The following is a 20053-nucleotide window of genomic DNA, read 5'->3' on the forward strand; positions in this document are numbered from 1 at the left end:
GTTATTGGAGGGCGGCCCCGGCTAAGGCCTGGGCGGGCGCAGCGCTGGTCCGTTATTGGAGGGCGGCCCCGGCTAAGGCCCGGGGTGGGCGCAGCGCTGGTCCGTTATTGGAGGGCGGCCCCGGCTAAGGCCCGGGTTGGGCGCAGCGCTGGTCCGTTATTGGAGGGCGGCCCGGCTAAGGCCCGGGCTGGGCGCAGCGCTGGTCCGTTATTGGAGGGCGGCCCCGGCTAAGGCCCATTTTACAGCCTGGGATGGTGAGACACAGAACCAAAGCAACTTGCTCAAGGTCAGACGCGGAACCCGGGTCTGGACATTAACCACAAGCCCTGCCTTTCTCTCCTGGGGAGAAGGGCTTTGGGGCCTCTTCCAAAGCCCATGAAAGTCAATGGGCCTCTCTCCAGGGGCTTTGGATCAGCCCCCTGGTGGGCTGGCTTTGAACGTGTGCCCTAAAGGTCTACGGGCATCCAGAGCCCCTTGCTGGTCCCATCAGCCACTGGACAAAGCCCTGGCTGGCATTTGTCAGGGGCCCATGGCGCAGGGCTGGGTTGAATGGTTTCCTACTGCAGAGGTCAGCTGTGACCACAGAAGCAGCAAACGGGGGAGGCCCCGCTGCTCAGAGCTACCAGCTGCGCTGTCCTTGGCTGGCTTCTCTTCTAACAAACCTTCTTTTTAAATCTAGTCACAGCAAAACAGTTCGAACATTGCCACAGCGTCCGTATCTGCTGAACGAGTTGTGCCATACCCTCGGGAGCCGAGTCCCCGCCCCACGCCCCGGGCTCAGCGAGACGGTCTGCGAGCCCCCGCACCCTGCAGCCCGGGCTCAGCGAGACGGTCTGCAAGCCCCCGCACCCCTACTCACTACTTCCAAAGTGAAAGGGAGTGTAAATCTCCTAGTCCCCACCGGGCCACAGCACTAACCATTGCAGAGCTGGCAGGGTCTCAGCTGAGCTGCTGAGACCCAAGACTACCCAAGTACACAACAGGGGGTGTGTGTGTTGTGTGTGCACGCGTACATGGACACTGTGCGTGGGTGTGCTTTCACAGACACCGTGCGGGGGAGGTTGGGACTGCAGTCGGGATTGGAAGGTATTGGCAGAGGGCATTGGCAGCGCATGGTGTTGAGCAGAGGAGGGATGGGGGGGGGGCAGCCTGGGGAACCATCCCCCCATGCTGCAAAGGAGCGAGACGGAGGCCTCTCTCCACTGGGTTTCTCCAGCTCCCTGGGGGACTCTCCTCGTGTGTCTGTCCCCACCCCCCCTACATGCCAGGCGCAGCAGGTCCCAGTGTTACTTGGCCCAGGTGGGCTTGGCCAGCCAGGAGACCATAAGAACGGCCATAACGGATCAGACCAAAGGTCCATCCAGCCCAGTATCCTGTCTGCCGACAGTGGCCGATTGCAGGTGCCCGAGAGGGAATGAACAGAACAGGGAATCATCAAGAGATCCATTCTCTGACGCTCATTCCCAGCTTCTGGCAAACAGAGGCTAGGGACACCATCCCCACCCATCCTGCCTAATAGCCATTGATGGACCTATCCTCCATGAACTTATCTAGTTCTTTTTCGAACCCTATTATAGTCTTGGCCTTCACGACATCCTCTGGCAAGGAGTTCCACAGGTTGACTGTGAGTTGTGTGAAGAAATACTTCCTTTTGTTTGTTTTAAACCTGCTGCGTATTAATTTCAGCTTTTCCTCACCCCCAGTGATCCACCACCTTACAAAAGAGGCAGGCTGGGAGCCGCACAAAGGGGGAATTAAACCCACTGGTACCTCCATTCCTTTCCTCTAGCCCTGCAGCAAGACATTAGCAGCATCCGGAACTGAGCCCAGGTCAAACGGCCCAGGAGCCCCCTTTGCTCTGACCACTAGGCCACGCTGCCTGCCCGACGGAGTGAGGGGAAGGGGACCCAGGAAGTTTGGACAGGGCACCCCATGCCTTGGGCTCCACTCAAAGTACCCCAGCTTCTTAGTCTACTCCCTGGAGGAGCAGGTCACCACAGGCCCAGCCCTTGCTGGTTGTACAGGGGTGGGCCAGGCAGTGCGAGGACCCCCTGGATTTGTTGCTTTGTCCTGCCTTTCCTCGACTGGTGTATTTATGAGCCCCACTGAGTCCCTGGAGCAATGGTAAAAGCACCTAAAGCCCCTGGCCAGCATGCAGCCACTGGGCAGCTGCTGAGGCGGTGGGGAGCAAACCCCTAAATCCTTGGATCCCGGAGCAGAAAAGCCTCGGGCCAGAATCAGACAAAGCCGGTTTGTGTTGGTTTTGTTTGAAGTGTGTCCTTCATCTCTGTTCCTACGGCAACAAGGCTCTTCACCTCCTGGCCCAGATGTAGCAAAGGAAGTAGCCAGGGGGAGGAGAGATGCAGAAAAAGGGAATGAAAAAGAAAAAGGAGGAGGACGGGGGGGGGAGGGGGATGGGATAAAATCAGTGCCTGGCTTTCCTTGGTCTGAAGCAGCTGGCTCTGGGTCCCAGTGGAGACGATGCTCCTTCGCTGGGGGACCCGTCTCCCAGCAGCTCCAGCACTAAAGGGTTCAACTGAGTTTGTGCCTGGAGATTTATTTTTCAAATCGTGTTCACGCCTCAAAATCTTGGCGTGCTCGCAGCTCGCCCACCCCAGCTTTCCCTGGGCTCAGATCTTCTCGGGAAGTTGACTGGCCTCCTCTCCCACCCTCCAAAATATCCCTCCACATCATGTTCTACGTCAAACAAAGGAAGCTTTTGTTCGACTGAGCTCCGTTTGTTCAGGGGGTTGCTCTAAAGAAAGGAGGTGCTGGCCCTTTAAATGAGTGTCTTTCCCCAGAGCCTTGACAGTCAAGTCGTCCCCTCCCCCCACTTGGCCGTGTAGATAATCTGGAAACTGAGGCTGGAATGTGCTGAGCAGGATCTGATCAGACAGAGGGAACTGGATCAAAGGCAGGGGCACGGCCGAAGGGCTCGGGCACAGGAACAATGACCTAGTGAGCAGCACTTTCTGGCATGAGCCACCACAGCAGCAGAGCCTTTGAACATGAGCTCAGAGCTCAAACGTAAATCGCCCTGACGCAGCAGAGTTCAGCCTCTGGAGAATGGCACTTCCAAGTGCTGCAACCCAGGGACGAGGGAGCCCGGGGATGGGGTTTGATTGTGCTCCTGGACCATTCCGAATGTGCACCAAACCCAACATCCACCAAAGCCAAGGAGTGGAGCTAGGCAAACAAATTATTCAATCCCACTTCCCCCACCAAGAGTTTTGATGACTCCACTTAACGTTCCTCTCCACACCTGGCCCTCCACAATTTCAGTATTTCAATCAATTTGCAAACATCTAGAAGGTAATAATGTGATAAGTAACAGTCAGCATGGATTTGTCAAAAACAAATTGTGTCAAACCAACCTGATAGCTTTCTTTGACAGGGTAACAAGCCTTGTGGATGGGGGCAAGCGGTACACGTTGTATATCTTGACTTTAGTAAAGCTTCTGATGTTGTCTCACATGACCTTCTCATAAACAAACCAGGGAAATACAACCTTGATAGAGGTACTGTAAGGTGGGTGCAGAACTGGTTGGAAAACCGTTCCCAGAGAGTTATCAGTGGATCACAATCATGCTGGAAGGGCATAATAAGTGGAGTCCCACAGGGATCGGTTCTGGGTCCAGTTCTGTTCAATATCTTCATCAATTATTTAGATAATGGCATTCAGAGTACACATATAAAGTTTGCGGACGATACCAATCTGGGAGGGGTGCAAGTGCTTTGGAGGATAGGATTAAAATTCAAAATGATCTGGACAAACTGGAGAAATGGTCTGAAGTAAATAGGATGAAATTCAATAAGGACAAATGCAAAGTACTCCACTTAGGAAGGATCAATCAGTTGCACACATACAAAATGGGAAATGACTGCCTAGGAAGGAGTGCTGCGGAAAGGGATCTGGGGGTCATAGTGGATCACAAGCTAAATATGAGTCAACAGTGTAACGCTGTTGCAAAAAAAGTGAACATCCTTCTGGGCTGTATTAGCAGGAGTGTTGTAAGCAAGACACAAGAAGTAATTCTTCTTCTCTACTCCACACTGATTAGGCCTCAGCTGGAGTATTGTGTCCACTTCTGGGCACCACATTTCAGGAAAGATGTGGACAAATTGGAGAAAGTCCAGAAAAGAGTTTTGATGACTCCACTTAACATTCCTCTCCACACCTGGCCCTCCACAATTTCGAGCAACAAAAACGATGAAAGGTCTAGAAAACATGACCTATGAGGGAAGACTGAAAAAACTGGGTTTGTTTAGTCTGGAGAAGAGAAGACTGAGAGGGGACATGATAACAGTTTTCAAGTATGTAAAAGGTTGTTACAAGGAGGAGGAAGAAAAACTTTTTTTCTTAACCACTGAGGCTAGGACAAGAAGCAATGGGCTTAAATTGCAGCAAGGGTGGTTTAGGTTGGACACTAGGAAAAACTTCCTAACTGTCAGGGTGGTGAAGCACTGGAATAAACTGCCTAGGGAGGTTGTGGAATCTCCGTCACTGGGGATTTTTAAGAGCAGGTTGGACAAACACTTGTCAGGGCTGGTCTAGATAATACTGAGTCCCGCCATGAGTGCAGGGGACTGGACTAGATGCGAGGTCCCTTCCAGTCCTGTGATTCTACAATCAGGGCTGGCTCTAGGGTTTTTGCCACCCCAAGAAAAAACATTTTTGGCGGCCCCCGCTTTTTTTTGTGCCCCCCCACCCCAGGCTCTGCCCCGACTCAGCCCCTTCCCAACACCCAGCCCCGCCTCCTCCTCCAGGCGTGCCACATTCCCTGCCCCCATTGCTTCCTGCGGCTCCTGCCCCCCCAGAACTCCCGCCCTAGCTCACCTCCGCTCTGCCTGCTCCCCTGAACACGCTGCCGCTCGGCTTCTCCCCACTCCCTCTCAGGCGAGGGAGAGGCAGCGCGTTCAGGGGAGCAGGAGGAGCGGAGGTGAGCGAGGGTGGGGGGGGAGCGCAGGAAGTAACGGAGGGGGTAGAGGAACCACTCCCCGCCCCAGCTCACCTGGAGCAAGGGTTGAACAGTACGTGGTGAGGCTGGGGCCACACACGTTGCATGGGGAGAAGCCCAAATATTGAATAGCTGCTCACTAAGGGAGCACTGGCCATCCTGGGCACTGAATGAAGCAGAGGTCCTGTGGAAAACACGGTGTGATCGTGCAATTAACGACTGCGTCATAATGCACATGCATGAGGGGGCTGAATTAAGGTTACCCAGGCCACCTTAATTCGGGCATTTCCAAGCTTTCGAGTGCTCGGCTTTGCAACCTGACTAATGTTCTTTTAATGTCGGTTTGGATGCATAGCAACAATTCTAGATAATGCCACCCAGCCCTTCCCTGTACGCTGCTTTGGATCTTACAGAGACTCGAAAGAGGCCTCTTAAATCTCACATGTAAACGTCACTTATTCTCCAGGATTTGACCAAACTCTGCAGCCATCGCATGTGATCCAACGACTTGAGACCCACCCAGAGGTGCCATCACTCTCTGGCTGTGGGGGGGTCTGGCTGGCATTGAGACGGGGTAGATGCTAACCTATCAGCCTCTGGAGTCTGGGCCAAGTTCAGAGCAGATACATGCTCTACCGAATGCCGAGTCGATGCGGTGGTGACCCGGGGCCATTCCATTTCACAGCCACACCTCAGAGATGTGCTTAACCAGATCTAACTCCCTTGGGACATTTACTCAGACTGCAACATCAATGAGTAGCTTGGCACAATAGGCAGCATTTGCTCTGGTGAGACTGAAATGCCGGGGGGGCTACAGGGCAGCACCAAGCTATATTGTCATAGCTCAGGGGTGCTGGGGTCCCAAGTCTGGAACCGCAGGGGAGCTGCAGGGCAAGACTGAGGGGCAGTGGCAGAGCAGTGGGGGAGGCCAGGGCTGGAATTGGGGGAGGAGGGGCTGGGATTGAAGTGCATTGGCATTGCTGGGGGAAGGGGAGCCAGTGCTGTAATAGCAGGGGGGGCTGCAGGTCAGGGCTGAGGGACATTGGCAGAGCTGTGAATGGGGGAGGAGCCCGGCACTGGGATAACAGGGAGGCTGCAGGTCAGAATTCATAGATTACAAGGCCAGCAGGGACCACTGTGATCATCTAGTCTGACTCCCGTATACAACAGGCTATATAAACTCCTAGAGCAGATCTCTCGGAAAAACATCCCAGCTTGATTTAAAAATGGCCAGTGATGGAGAATCCTTGGTACATTGCTCCAGTGGCTAATTACATTCACTGTTAAATATTCACACCTTATTTCCAGTCTGCATGGATCCAGGTCTTGTCCTGCAGGTTCCCTGTCCCTACAAGGGGATTGTGTTCTACCTTTCTGTGCTAGCTTGAAGAGCCCGGTATTAAATATTTGTCCCCCACGTAGGCACTTATAGACTGACCGAGTCACCCCTTAACCTGCTCTGTGTTAAGCTGCATGGGTATCCACATAGCAGAGACTAACCTCCCAAAGTCCTCTGCCAGCACAAACTGGGATCAGCAGAAAACCCGAGAGGGATTCCTTGCGGGGAGGGGGGCAGGATTTTCTTTGGTTGTTCCAAACTCCTGGTCAGGGATCTGGAGGGTGCATGTCCCAGACATTCCATCTGCAAAGCTGCTGAAAGCCCCAAAACTGCTGCAGCTAATGGCAATTCCCCTTCAGCAGTGATGGGGCAGGGCCTGGGAGCCTGTGATGCCGATGTGATCGCTGCTGTCCCGGCAAGTGGGAGCTAGTGTTGCTGGGTAGCCGAGCCCAGCTTCTCCAAGGAGCAGGGCTCAGGAGGCTGAGGATATTGGGCTGAGCGGTGCTGTCATCTGCACAGAGAAGGGAAAGGGGTAGAAATCTGGGGACCATAAGAGCTTGTAGATCCTTGTTGAGCTTGGAGGATGAGGTTAGTCCATGCATCTCAGGGCTGTTGAGCCCCCAAGAGAGGTCAAGGGGTTTAAATACTTGCCAAGGGCTTGGAGATGCCTGGATGAAAGGAGATGGAGAAGCCGTGGCTTCACGGCCCACCCCGCTCTGCTCTAGCTGCTGCTTGTGGTCCTGGCTCCCTTAGAAATGCTAAGAATCCCCATCGCTTTCTGCTGCTTCTCCTGGGCTTGTGCCACTGACCTCTACACCCCCAAAGGGGGCAGGATGGGGCTCTGCGCTGAGACTCAGGGGACCTGGGTCCCATTCTCAGCTCTGCCACAGACTCCCAATCTGGCCTTGGCCATATCACTTAATCTCTCTCAGCCTCAGTTCTCCAGCTGTAGAATGGGGGACAACAATCCGCTCTCTTGCCTGCACCCCATGTCTGTCTTGTCTATTCAGATGGCATTGGGGCAGGGCCTGTCTCTTCCTCTGTGTTCATGCAGCACCGAGCACGAGGAGGCTCTGATCTCTGTTGGGTCTTCTAGGCACTAGAAATAACTAATAAGGAGGGGACCTAGGATTGACCAGATCAAAGCACAGGCCCGCAACGTGGCGACTAACAGCAGACAGTACAAGGAGAGATGGAGGCTTGAGGCAGAAAAAGCGATTGCAATGAGTAATGTATAGCCCAATGCTTCCACACAGGAACCCCACTGTGCACCCACCCAATGCAAGAAGGGATAAAATTCCTCCCCGTGATCCATCCATCTCTGGGCTCCGTCAGCGACCTGGCTCAGTTCTATTTGAAAACCAGGCCTTCGAGGTTTGGGCCCTTTTTTCTTTTTTACGGTGTTAAAACAACAAACTAGAGTGCTAAGTCCATTATGGGTACATTATGCAAAGCGATGCAAATTGCAACATAAATCAAGCTGACAGTCAAACTAAAAGTTGCCCAGACATTCCCTCTGGACAGCGCTTCGTGAGCAACTGAGCGTATCTGCTGATGTCAGTTGCATAATGGTCTTTGGATCAGGAGCCGGGCAATCCTCGCTTATTACCGCATTCCCGTCTCCCCAGAACCTCGCTCCGCCTGCCCAGTGCAGAGACGCTCGGCAGAACATAGCTGCCTTTCCTTTCCCCTTGGCTATCAGGCGGTGCAAATACCACAGGCAGGTGGAGCGACTGATACCTAGAGCAGCGGGGGAGTTCCTGCACTGTTATGATGCCGAGACCAGTACCGTTAACCTCGCATGAGGCTTTATTTTCCATGATTTGCTGCAGAGAGGAGTCAAGGACTGATTATAAGCAGAGCCCTGTGGATTAATTGGGCAGATTTAGAACTCACCCCACGCAGCAGAGCTATGAACCAGAGTCTAACCCAGGGGTCTCAAATACGCGGCCCACAGAGCTATTTGCTGCGGCCTGCCAAGTTCCCCGCGCCCCCCACCAACCCCCCCCCAGTTATTTCCTGCAGCCGCCAAGCTCCCCTCCCGCCCCACAGCGCACCGCATCCCCGCTCCTCTACCTACCTCCAGGCACTTCCCGCCACCAAACAGCTGTTTGGTGGCGCTTAGCGCTTTCCAGGAGGGAGGGGGGAGGAGTGGGGAGCCGCATGCTCAGGGGAGGAGGCGGAGAAGAGGCAGGGCGGGGTGGGGATTTGGGGAAGGGGTTGGAATAGGGGCAGGGAGGGGGCGGAGTTGGGGTGGGGACTTTGGAGAAGGGGTTGGAAGGGGGGAAGAGGCAGGGCAGGGGCGGGGCCTCATGGAAGGGGTGGAGTGGGGGCGGGGCCAGGTGCAGGGGGGAACAGTGTCAGTGATGCAGACCTCAGGCTTCATGTGGCCCTCCTGGTAATTTGAGTTTGAGATCCCTGGTCTAACCTTTCCTGGGGTGAGGTGAGGGGAAGTAAATGGCCGGTCCCGAGAGAGTTTTCCAAGCAGAAAGTGATTCATAGAATTCAAGGCCAGAAGCGGCCATTAAATCACCTGACTGACCACCTGTATAGCACATTGGCTCCATTTCCCTCCGTACTGAGCCCACTCACTTGTGTCTGGCTGAAACCCGTCTTTCAGAAAGGCATCCAGGCTGCATCTGAAGACATCAAGCAACAGGGAACCCACCACTTCACTTCCCGGTTTTCTAACTGGAATTTGCCTGGCTTCAGCTTCCAGCCACTGGGTCTTGTTCTGCCTTTCTCCACTAGATTACAGAGCACCTTAGTTCCTGGTAATTCCCCTCTGCAAAGGGACTTATCCACCGTAATCAAGTCACCTCTCCATCTTCTTGTTGATAAGCTAAACAGATTGAACTCTTTAAGTCTCACTCGGAGGTATTTTTTTCCAGCCCTTAACATAATTTTTCTGGCTCTTTTCTGCATCTTTTTCAATATCTTTTTGAAAGTGGGAACACCAGAACTGGGTGCCCCTGTCGCAGAGCTAGTTGACCTCTTGGGCATGTGCCAGACTGAACCCCCCATGCACTGTCCCTAGTTTGAGGGCTCTAGGCACACTCTTGGGGTGCAGATCTCCCTGCTGAGAGCTGAGATCTCCACAGACCAACTGCCTCACCCCAGGACCAGAACTGGTCCCCAAACTCCCCCATAGCTTCAACACACCCACACCCAGAACTCAGCCCTGCATGCATTTTTGAGTCCACGGGTTAAATCTTCGATGGGCGTACGATCAGTGTAGCACATACCAGGTGCACACGGACGCACAGAGACTTTGCACAGGATTCTAAAGCACCATTCTCTCTTTTAAGTAAAGAGCAAAGGGCAGAGAATACAGATCATTCAGAAAACAACACACACCCATAACGCAACGCCCCTCGCTAGCTCACCCTTCCCTGGGAAGTCCCTGGGGGACGGGCTGAGTTCAGATAGGGTTCCCTCTCGCCTTATCAGGCTCCTGCTGCAGCTCCCCTCTCCTTGGGCTGATGAAAATGGCCAAAGACACCAAGCAGAGCAACTCCTGCCTTCTTACAACCTCCCAGTCCTCTCAGGTGACTCCCAGAGCAGCTTCAGAGGTGAACACAGACCCTACTGGGTGACTTCTCCCCAACAAACCTGTTCTCCTGGGTGACACCCAGCCTGTTGTCTAGGATGTTTGTATTTGAATAGCAGACCACCCTGATTTAATGATCCTGTATTGTATTACTGCTCCTTGGGACTTCAGTCCACCATGGGGATAAAAGGACAGAGAAGGCAAAGGGCTGCACATTCAAAATGAAGTTTGCGGTTTGGTCAGGATACACACAGAAAGTTCATAATCCCACACAGAACTCAAACTGTACAGACATTACAAAATGTCCACAACAGCATTCCAGTATCGGGTCTCACCAACGAATTAAAATCACCTCCCTGTGCCTACTCACCACTCCTTTGTTTATGCACCCAAGGATCACATCTTCTTTTGGCCACAGTATCATTCTGGCAGCTCAGGTCAAGTTGCTTGACCACCACAAGCCTTAAATACTTTTCAGAGTCTTTGCTTTCCAGGACAGAGTCCTCCCTATTCTGTAGGGCTGGCCTGTGTTCCTTGTTCCTAGGTGTATAGGTGGAAGAGGTGTGAACTTCTCCCATTCATCTCAATGGGGTATCAACTTGGAAACAATTGTCTGATGGTTTTAGAGTAGCAGCCGTCTTAGTCTGTATTGGTAAAAAGAAAAGGAAGATTTATAGCACCTTAGAGACTAACAAATTTATTTGAGCATAAGCTTTCGTGAGCTACAGCTCGCTTCATCAGATCACTTAAAAGTCAGCTTGTTAACTATTCCAGTGCTGATCCTTTCAGCTCATTGGCATGAAGTGTCCAGCCCTGCTGATGTATGCATGTGGCATATTCAAATTACACAGAATCTCAGTTTGTCTCCTAACAGGTATGTTTCTAGGCATTGTGGTTGGGAAGTAAACCTGGAACATGTGAACAGAGCATAACCAATGCAGTGACGTCTGCCTGAGTCTGCAGACAGCCTGAAAAATAACTCAGAGAGGTGTGAACAGGCCAACCCCCATTAATCCCATTGGAACATTAACACTGAAGTCTAATGAAGACACATAAAATGTCAGCATTAACTATTTCATTGCTCTTCATTTTAGCAGATGGAATGGTGAAGGGAAGACGGCCATAGGGAAGGAAATGCAGGAGGAAGAAAGGAGTGACACACACACAGGGAAGAGGAAGAGAAACAAAGGGCAGGAACAACACTGGCCCTGAAGGGGAGCAGATGTCCCATTAAGTGGTGCTGAATGTGAGAGCAAAGCACTGAACAAATGGGAGATGGAAGTTTAGGGACTTTACGGAGTCCCTAGTCTGCCCTTGATCTTTGGGCAAACCTCCCATTGACGTCTGGGGCGAAGTCCTGAATTACACTCCAGGCCATGCAACATAGCTTGGAGCTCCAGATGCCTCAGTTCCCCCTCTGTACAATGTCCTACCTTGCAGGGGGGTTGTGAGAGTAGATATACTAAAGATTGTGTAATGGGGACCGATAAGTTCCATACACCAAGCCAACTGGTAGTGGCATCATACCATTGTAGCTCCAGCAGGTATGTCTGCCACCAACACCCTCTGGAGAGAGGACGATGGAGCATGGGAAGAGAAGGCTTCCCCTTGAGTTCATATCATTGTCTAGTTAAGTAACAGACTGCCTGGCACCCGCCAAGTCAGCAGTGGATCAGAGGGAGTGCCACATGGTTGGGAATGCTGCAGTCTCTTTCTCGGATCTAACTCAGCCCGCAGACAGGAGACAGAACAGCACATCCTCAGGATGCTGCCGAAAGCAGCGCTGACGCCTCAATAGGGAGGCAGGCACTCTTCCCTCTTAGCTCGTAACACACAAATGCCCAGCAAACCAGGGCCGGGGATGCTGTGCTGCTGGGGGTGATGTCAAACCAAGGACCTGGGCAACTGAGTTCAGGGAAGATCCCAGGGCTTCCACCCTGCAGCGCAAAGGTGCTCCATGCAGCGTCTTAGTCAAATTCGAGCTCGAGCTGTCGCAGCACGTTCTGAAATTCCTCAGCCACGTTAGTGAGGGAGAGGGCCACTTCAGGAAGAGGGAGCATGGCCTAGTGGATAGAGGCACTGGACTAGAAATCGGGAGACCCGAATGTCACGGAGTCACCGGGCGATGCTCTGGAACTACTCCATACGAAGCCAGGCAGGAGGACTCTGGGGAAACCTCCTCTCCCCAGGGCAAGAAGCTTACACAACTTTGACTTTCCTGGGGCTGACCTGGGCGCATTCAGCATCCCCGTCCACACCGTGCGCTTCCCACAGCGAGTCCATACAGGCGGGGCTCCTGGGGAAGCCAGTGGGTTCTGCACCCCAATTCCACAGTCAGACGTGACTCTCAGCCAGCCAGTAAAACAGAAGGTTTATTAGTCGACAGGAACATGGTCTAAAACAGAGCTTGTAGGTACAGAGAACAGAACATCTCAGTCAGGTCCGTCCTGGGGGGCAGGGAGGCCAGAGCCCCATCTGAGCCTCCCCCCATTTCCCCAGCCAGCTCCAAACTGAAACTCTGCAGCCCCTCCTCTCCTCTGTGTCTTTCCCTGGCCAGGAGGCCACCTGATCTCTTTGTTCTCCAACACCTTCAGTTGGCACCTTTGCAGAGGAGGGACCCCCAGCCATCAGTTGCCAGGAGACAGGGGGTCAGCCATTCTTTCTGCAGACACCATCACACTGACCCCCTAGGGCTCTCCCACAATCACACACCCTTATCCCACCACCTGGATACTTAAGAACTGCATAGGGGAAACTGAGGCACCCACCCATTATTCAGAGAAAACATTAAGAACATTCCCACTTCGTCACACCGCATTCTAAACCTGGCTCTGCCACTGACCTGCTGTCTGTGACACACCTTGGGCTATTCTCGGTTTCCCATCCCACCCTTTGTACACCTGTCTATTAAACTAAGCTCTTTGGGGCAGGGACTGGCGACCCCAGTTTGTAGTGTAGACATGACCTGTGTGTTTGTACAGCTCCTAGCAAAATGGAGCCCTGATCCCCATTTGGGGCCTCTAGCTACTGTCTCAAATCTAAATAACAACACACTGTTGTGTTGTGGGGCTATCAGCTGTTAAACAGCTGTAGTGATCTTTATATCGCTGCAAAGTACTCTGAGCCTTTAAGAAGGTGCTGTATAAAACAGTATTCCATCCTCGGAACTCACTGCCCCCACGACAGTGATTTATGTTATACGGCGAGGCTATTGATTTATTCTTTATGATAAACGACCCAGAGCCTGGCTAATTAATATTCCTTCATAATTTCCAAGAGCTGATGATGTTATCTTAAACAGCTCCCCAAGACGGGCTTCCATACTGATGAGGTTGATATATGTGTTTAAGCTGATGACATCTAAATATGCTTCCCATCATATTTAAGCTCTATGTTTAACTTCTAATGGACCAGGAAGATTTCCTCTGAAATAGAATTTTAAATTAAAGGAATTTTAGGAGCCAAGTGAGCAGGGCCTGTTGGGGAGCTAGTTGGGAGCTCCCTTCGGTTCCTGGATATTCATCGACCAAGTCCAGAAGGGTCCATCATGAGCCCCATATCTGATCTCTTGCGTAACACAGGCCAGAGAATTTCACCCAGTAATGCCTGCATCCGGCCCAATAACTTGTGATAAATTATACTGACAAGCAGAATTGTGCCTGGCTTTCCAAAATCATGAGATGGGCCTGCCAAAATTATGAGATTGTCTTAAAAATCATGAGATTTACATAGTAATACCGTGGGCGGGGGGGGGTGTCTCTTTCTTTGCCTTCTGCGGTTGCAGCTGTTAAGGGTTACATTTCTCTCTGCTAGGCATTTCCTTTTATTTGCAAACAAAAGCTGAGTCCTCAGCCCATCACCTGACTCCAACAGTTGGGGCTTTAAGAAAACCACCAACTCTTGTAAGACTCAATAAAACGGCAGGAGTTGGCAACACTGGAAAAGGGACAAGAAATTAATTTAAAGATTCCTTAGGTTACAAACATTATCCTCTAGATTCACACTAAAATCAGATTTACAATCAAACTTATTTTTTCCATCCTTACCCTGATTGTTTATTTAGATTTATGCAAATGCTACAAAAGGGCTCCAATCCATATGCCCTGGGAGCCCTTGACATAGCTTAAAAGTACAGCGAAGTGCAGCTATACAATGAATTATAACTTAAATGCCAGTGAGCCAGGCAACTTAAAACCCGGAAAGTCATCTCCCTTTCCAACAATTCCCCCACCCTTCTGATACTTCCCCCAACCCTACCCCATTTTTAAAAACCTGAGAAAAATGAAAAGACCTGGAGGTGATCAGACTTTGGTTATTTTGGACTAGGAGGAAGGAGTGAATTCTGAAGTCCAGAGATGCTCAGAGAAAATGCCCTTCCCAATAGTAGCTCTTCTTGTTTATACCAACTTGGTGCAATTGGATCAGCTTGGGCTTCGGAACCAGACTGGACTGCCCAGGCCCATGTCAATTGCACCTCCTCAATCCCACCGCACTCGCGCGGTTTCTCAGGCACTAGCCCAAGGAACTGTATTTGGCCTCAATGTTCCAAAGTTTTACACCTAAGCTAAATTTGTGGGGGTAGGAGGCCAAGTATCGAAAGCTACACTTCCATCCCCTCTCACCAAAGAGGTGACTGCTCCTATCCTGCCTGCACACAAATAAATTGCAACCTTTTAATTAAGCTCCTGGTGACGAGTTATCGAGGCCACAAACTAAAACACCGAGAAGTAGCTTCTGGAGCCACTGTAGTTATTAGACTTCGCCCTCACTCCAGCCCTGGTTCCCCAGATGTTTGCAACCAGATCCAGCTGTTCTTCATCAGTCTTTCTCGATCAGTGTCACCAGGCCCTGGTGTCGTGCTTCCACCAGGCCCCGAGTCCTTCACCAGACACCAATTTTGCTCAGCCAGCTGCTCATTTTTCTTTCTGCACTCTGACACGTTTTCACCCGGCTCCTAATCCGTCTCTCTCCATTCACAACTCAAGCCGTTTATTGATGCTCTGTTTCTAACCCGCCCTCCCCCCAACCCCCATCAGGACAAAGTAGCCTATCAATTCAATAACATGCCATGTCCGGTTTCCCATGCACCCTCCCTTCCCCCGTCAGCATCCTGGGAAATCTATAGATGAGACTCAGTGCAAAGCAGACAAGGAATGCTTACACGTGAAAGGTCTCGCTAACCAGTGCGGTGGAAATGTTCTCTAGCCAGGATGCAAGCCCCAGAGAGAACGCCATGCTGCTAAATGCTTATTTTGCCTCCATGTAAAACAGTGAGAGTCAAATTGACGGGCAGCATGATCTAGGGGCTAGAGCTGTGAGACCTGGCAGCCCAATTCCCCCACTGATTATTTATGATTCGTATCGTGGTAGCTCCTAGGAGCTGCAGTCAGGGACCAGAAACCCATTGCTTAGGCACGGTGCAAACACAGAATAAAAAGACAGTCCCTGCCCCAAGCTGTTTACAATCTAAGTAAACTCAGTGTGTGATCTTAGACAAATGATTCTACCTTTGTTTCAATTTCTCTTTGTCAGGTGTGTGAGTGTGAGTGTGTGTGTGTGTGTGACAATTCTCACCTCCGAACAAATTGTGGGACTTAATTGTTTGCTCTGAGCTTTGTGATATTTGGTTCAAAAGGGTGGGACAAATACAAAGTATAATTAGGCTTAGAAGGGATTAGGTTTTTATCCATGTGTCAGCAAACGTCAATTTCACCGTACACACACAAACCCACCAAAAAACATTTCCATTGATAATCATCAAAACGTACAGCTGGGCAAAGTAAGAAAAATACTGCTCGAGAACCTATTAGAGTTTGATTTAAGGACATTTACTTTGTAGATGTGATGTGATGCGATGTGAACAGTTTTGTTTTAAGGGTTATAAAGCTTTCACTTTTTGAATTTCCATATCTACTGTCATTAGATAACTATTGGCTGACCTACCCATCATTTCCTGCAACACTGAAATAGATACAAAAAACAACAAATGCCTTAACACCCAGTATTTTGCACAACTGTGAAAACTGAAATTGATAAAATAGAAAATATGCTTAAAAATATAAACATTGATATTATCTTTTGAAATGATCAAAAAATAGAGCTGGAATTCTGCCAAGCCAAAGTATAATGATAAAGCAACTTCAAGGCACATTTCAACAACTACGCCAGAATGGATCTTCCCTCTGCTCTTACAATATCCCCAGACCTTTCAATCCAGTCCTAAGTCGTTTCTACTTCCAAATGGCATTCTGTAATACCATATACTACCGTAAGGCAAACCAAACTAATTAATGTCTGCCACATACATGAACAGACATCCGCTCAGCTGCACTTCCTCCATGTAGCACACAGGAAGAGAAATCTCAACCTTCATCCCCAAACGCACAGGCCTCTATCGCACGAGGTACAGAGATGCCCCCACTCGCTGCAGCCCCTAGAGAGAGACATTGAACACACCTGATTAGCTCTGAGCGTGAGCCTCTGGGCGGAAGGGAATGGCACACTTATAATACTGTCACATCGTCAAAGCACTGTACTTGCATTGATTGACACATTAATTCTCAACACGCCACCCCCCCACCCCTCAGTGAAGTAGGAGTGTCTCACCCCACAGAGGAGGCAGCCGGGTGAAATGACTTGACTTGCCCAAGATCGTAGAGGCAGTCACATGCAAATCTGGGATCAGAACTCTTAGCCATTGTGTCACGGTATGGATACAGAAAGGAAAAGCCTTAGAGAATTGCTGACTAGAAAATCCTCAAGACTTACCCTTGGCAGAGATGCTCCTTACTCAGCCGACTCACTGGCCTGGAAGATGCAGCTGGTCACGCACAAGGCAGACCTGAAAGAGATTTGTTTAAGAGCTAAATTAAAAGCACTTTTGCTCAGAGTTGGTCATTCACGATTTTCACAGATCCCCAGGCCAGGAAGGACATTGTGACCACCTAGTCTGACCTGCATAACACAAAGGAGTTGGTGTTTTTTTTAGTCAAACAGCAAAGATTTTGCCACCCCCAGGTCAGACAAAAGGAGAGGTTGGAAAGTGCTCAGAAATTCCCAGCCGCCACAAAATACTTGAGAAACAGCGTCCCTGTTTTATGTCTCTTTGTGGTTTAACGGTCTGTGTTTTCTCCCCTGCTTTGGCCCATCATATCTGAAGCGAGTGAGACTGACGAATACGACATGCTCAGAATCCTGTCCTTGGGTCGTGGCAGGATTTTAAATCCTAGGCGGAAGAAGTGGAGTAGAGACCAAGACATAATGGACTGAATTCCATGTGGGTTTGGGCTGTGGCAGGGCAGAAGATGGGTGCGTGTCTCTGGCTTATACACTTTATTTTAGGGCACTGAGACTTCCACTTTAAAATGACTGACTTACTTTGAACCCCTGGCCTCTCGAGCTAAGAACTGTCTTGAGGACAGCCATTTTGAAAGGAAAGAAAAGGACCTACTTGGCCTGAATTTATAGGTTACTTTGGGAGTGTAACGATTGGCTGTTCCCCGCCCATCCACCCAATGAGCTGGATCCTAGGGCACTGCTGGGATACTAGAGAACCTGGAAACCACAAGATGCCCTGTAGTGTTTGCGTGCACCTCAGCTCTCTGGAATGGCAACTAGTGTGTGTGGGAGTGTGACAGAGTGATTGTGTTGTCCTAGAGCTTTTTACAGCCCCTGAAGCATGAAAGCCCTACCACTGCGAGAGCAAGCAGAGATTCCCCTTTGGTTCCAGTGGCAGGAGTCTTTGCTTTATAGAACACAAGGTACCGAGTTCTGTTCCTGGGTTTGACTGAAAATCTCTCTGAGTTAGGCCTGGTCTATGCTTAAAACTTAGGTCTACGCAGCTCTGTCACTCAGGGGTGTAAATTTTACACAGAGATATAGTTAAGCTGACCTAAGCCCTCATGTAGACACCACCAGGCCAACAGAGTCTTTCCATTGTATCCTGAGTCTTCCATGTCCTTGCTTGTTTTCCTCTTCGTCCCTGGTTTTCTTTGCTGGTTGTTCTTCTCCCATTCTTATCAGATGTCCAGCCCACCTCAAACATGCCCTCTCCAGCCCATCTATCACTGAGGGTCCCAGGTTCATCTTACCCCTCATTTCTTCCATGCACACTCTGCCTACCCTGCACTTGACTGCATTCTCTTCAGTATATTATTTTCTACTACTTGTATCTTCTTTTCTTCCATCTTGGTAACTCCCACTGTTTCCAAACCCTAGAGCCAGCAGGGACAAACACATGCTGCATACACTGTTCCTTTCAGTTTGTTCCTTATTTGCTAGTCCCACAGCATTCCTTGCAGCTTTTTCACCGCCGCTGCCAGCGCACAGGGAAAGGGTTCTTCGTTTCAGTTCTCCTCATCTCTCTCCAACGGCACTAAGTTTACTTCCCAAGGACTAGGGTGACTAGACAGCAAGTGTGAAAAATTGGGACGGGGGTGGGGGTAATAAGAGCCTATATAAGAAAAAGACCCAAAAATCGGGACTGTCCCTATAAAATCGGTACACCTGGTCACCCTACCAAGGGCAAAAATTCTTTCTTCCGAATCAGCTTCTCTCCTGAAATGTTAATCACCAGCTCTTCTTGCACCTTCCCAATTTGCGTAACTCCAGCTTTCTTTGTGTTCTTCAAACCATGATCTTCCAACACAGATGCCCAGTCTGATCCCACATTGAGCAATTCCTCTTTGCTGTCAGCCATAGGGGCCAGGTCCTCAGCATACATTGGTTCTCTGTGGCTTGGTTCTTCTACTGATTCACTTCATAACTCGGATGGAGAGAAGTGGACTCAGCACTCTGCCTTGTCTCTGTTGCACCGTCCCCTCAGAACTCTCGGAAATTCCATGTATTGTTGCCTTAGGTTCTGACCCTCGATACTGCTTCTCTATCCTCTCCACTTCTTGAAGTGCCCCTCCCATCCATCTCAATACTCCAAACACCGGTGGAATCAAGCCATATGCTTTCTCAAGACCAACAAATGCTCCACAGCAGCAATGCCCTCCGTTGATCATTCTTTCAAACATCTGTCTCACTGCAAATAGCGGGTCTAGAGTTCTCCTTCCCTTCCAAAAGGCATGTTGCTCCTCTCCTATATTTTCCTCCACCTTGCCTCCAAAACTCTCACAAAGACTTTGAGAGGCTGATGTAACAGGGTGATCCCCTGATAAGCGTTTGGATCATTTGCATCACCCTGGCCCTTCCAAAGAGGCACCATCGATCCTGCTCTCCGGGTACCCAAGCTTGATCCCAGCAAACACCTAGTAATGCATAAAGCCACTTGACTCCAGTCCCTCCAACTGCCTTGATCATATCAACAGTTATCTCATCGCCACCAGCAGCCTTACCAGTCTTCACTTCACTCAGTGCTTCTTCTGCCTTGGCTCCAGAGCTTGACACCTTCTGTGGCTTCCCCATAACTGTCATCGGCTTGCTTTTCATTTCATATTTTTTCCATATCGCTGCCACCACTTATGGGCTGGTTCCCATGCTCCACACGAAAAGGATGGGTTTCATTGTTCCACTTTTTTTGCCAACCCCAAACCTCAGTTTCCTGCTGCCGCCTTCCTCCAGCCTGCTGTACAATTCCTCGTCAGCCTCCAGTCTTGCCTTAGCAATAGCCTTTCCAGCACTGTGCCATGTGCAGAGCTCCCAGGATGGCAATGGCATGGCAGGGCAATGAGTTAGTACAGCTCCTCCAGCTGTTGGCCTCCCATTTATATAACAGCAGCTGCAGGCGGCAATGGGAGGGACACTGCCCATGGGGTCCAGTCTTGCTCAGTGAGAGAAGACACCAGTGAGTTAACCCTTCACGGTGCAGGGTGTGTGAGAGATTCGACCCCCTGCCCCCACCCCCCATCAACGGGGGGCAACAGCTGCTTTAATCCCCACTCCCCCTCCCCATCCCATCCTTCTGCCTCTGATCCCCAGTGTTGCTACAGACACCTCCGTGGGGGTGACGGCTGCTGCATGGGCCCTAGCGGGGCTGCTGCCAGCAGTAGCTGTGATGGAACGAGGCAGCTGCGGGAGAGCAGGTGGGTGAGCCTGCCAGCTGGCAGTCTCCAGAGCCGCCGAGTCTCCACGCACTGGCCAGAGGCCGCACTGGGTCCCATCCATCCCCACAGCTGAGACCCAGCCCGAGGGCCGGGGGGGGGCAATGTTCTCGGGAGAAGCAAGAGGGAACCTGCCCCTGGGGGAGCTCGTGGAAGTAGC

The 20053-nt window shown here is 50.8% G+C and overlaps 1 long non-coding RNA gene across 2 annotated transcripts in view; it reads right to left on the reverse strand.

Annotated features, from left to right (window-relative positions):
- Nucleotides 1-9923: 9923 nt before the first annotated feature.
- Nucleotides 9924-20053, reverse strand: part of LOC125640084 (uncharacterized) — a 35373-nt gene continuing 25243 nt past the window's right edge. The window contains exons 2-3 of one of the 2 annotated variants that reach the window (XR_012669445.1): nt 16616-16688; nt 9924-10491 (exon numbers count right to left, since the gene is read on the reverse strand). This is a non-coding gene — a long non-coding RNA (uncharacterized LOC125640084). Of the gene's footprint in view, nt 10492-15649; nt 16281-16615; nt 16689-20053 lie in introns of those variants that run through there. The other variant, XR_007357686.2, reaches the window with a different exon arrangement.

This window comes from Caretta caretta, chromosome 7, assembly GCF_965140235.1.
Source record: "Caretta caretta isolate rCarCar2 chromosome 7, rCarCar1.hap1, whole genome shotgun sequence".
Lineage (NCBI taxonomy): Eukaryota > Metazoa > Chordata > Testudines > Cheloniidae > Caretta > Caretta caretta.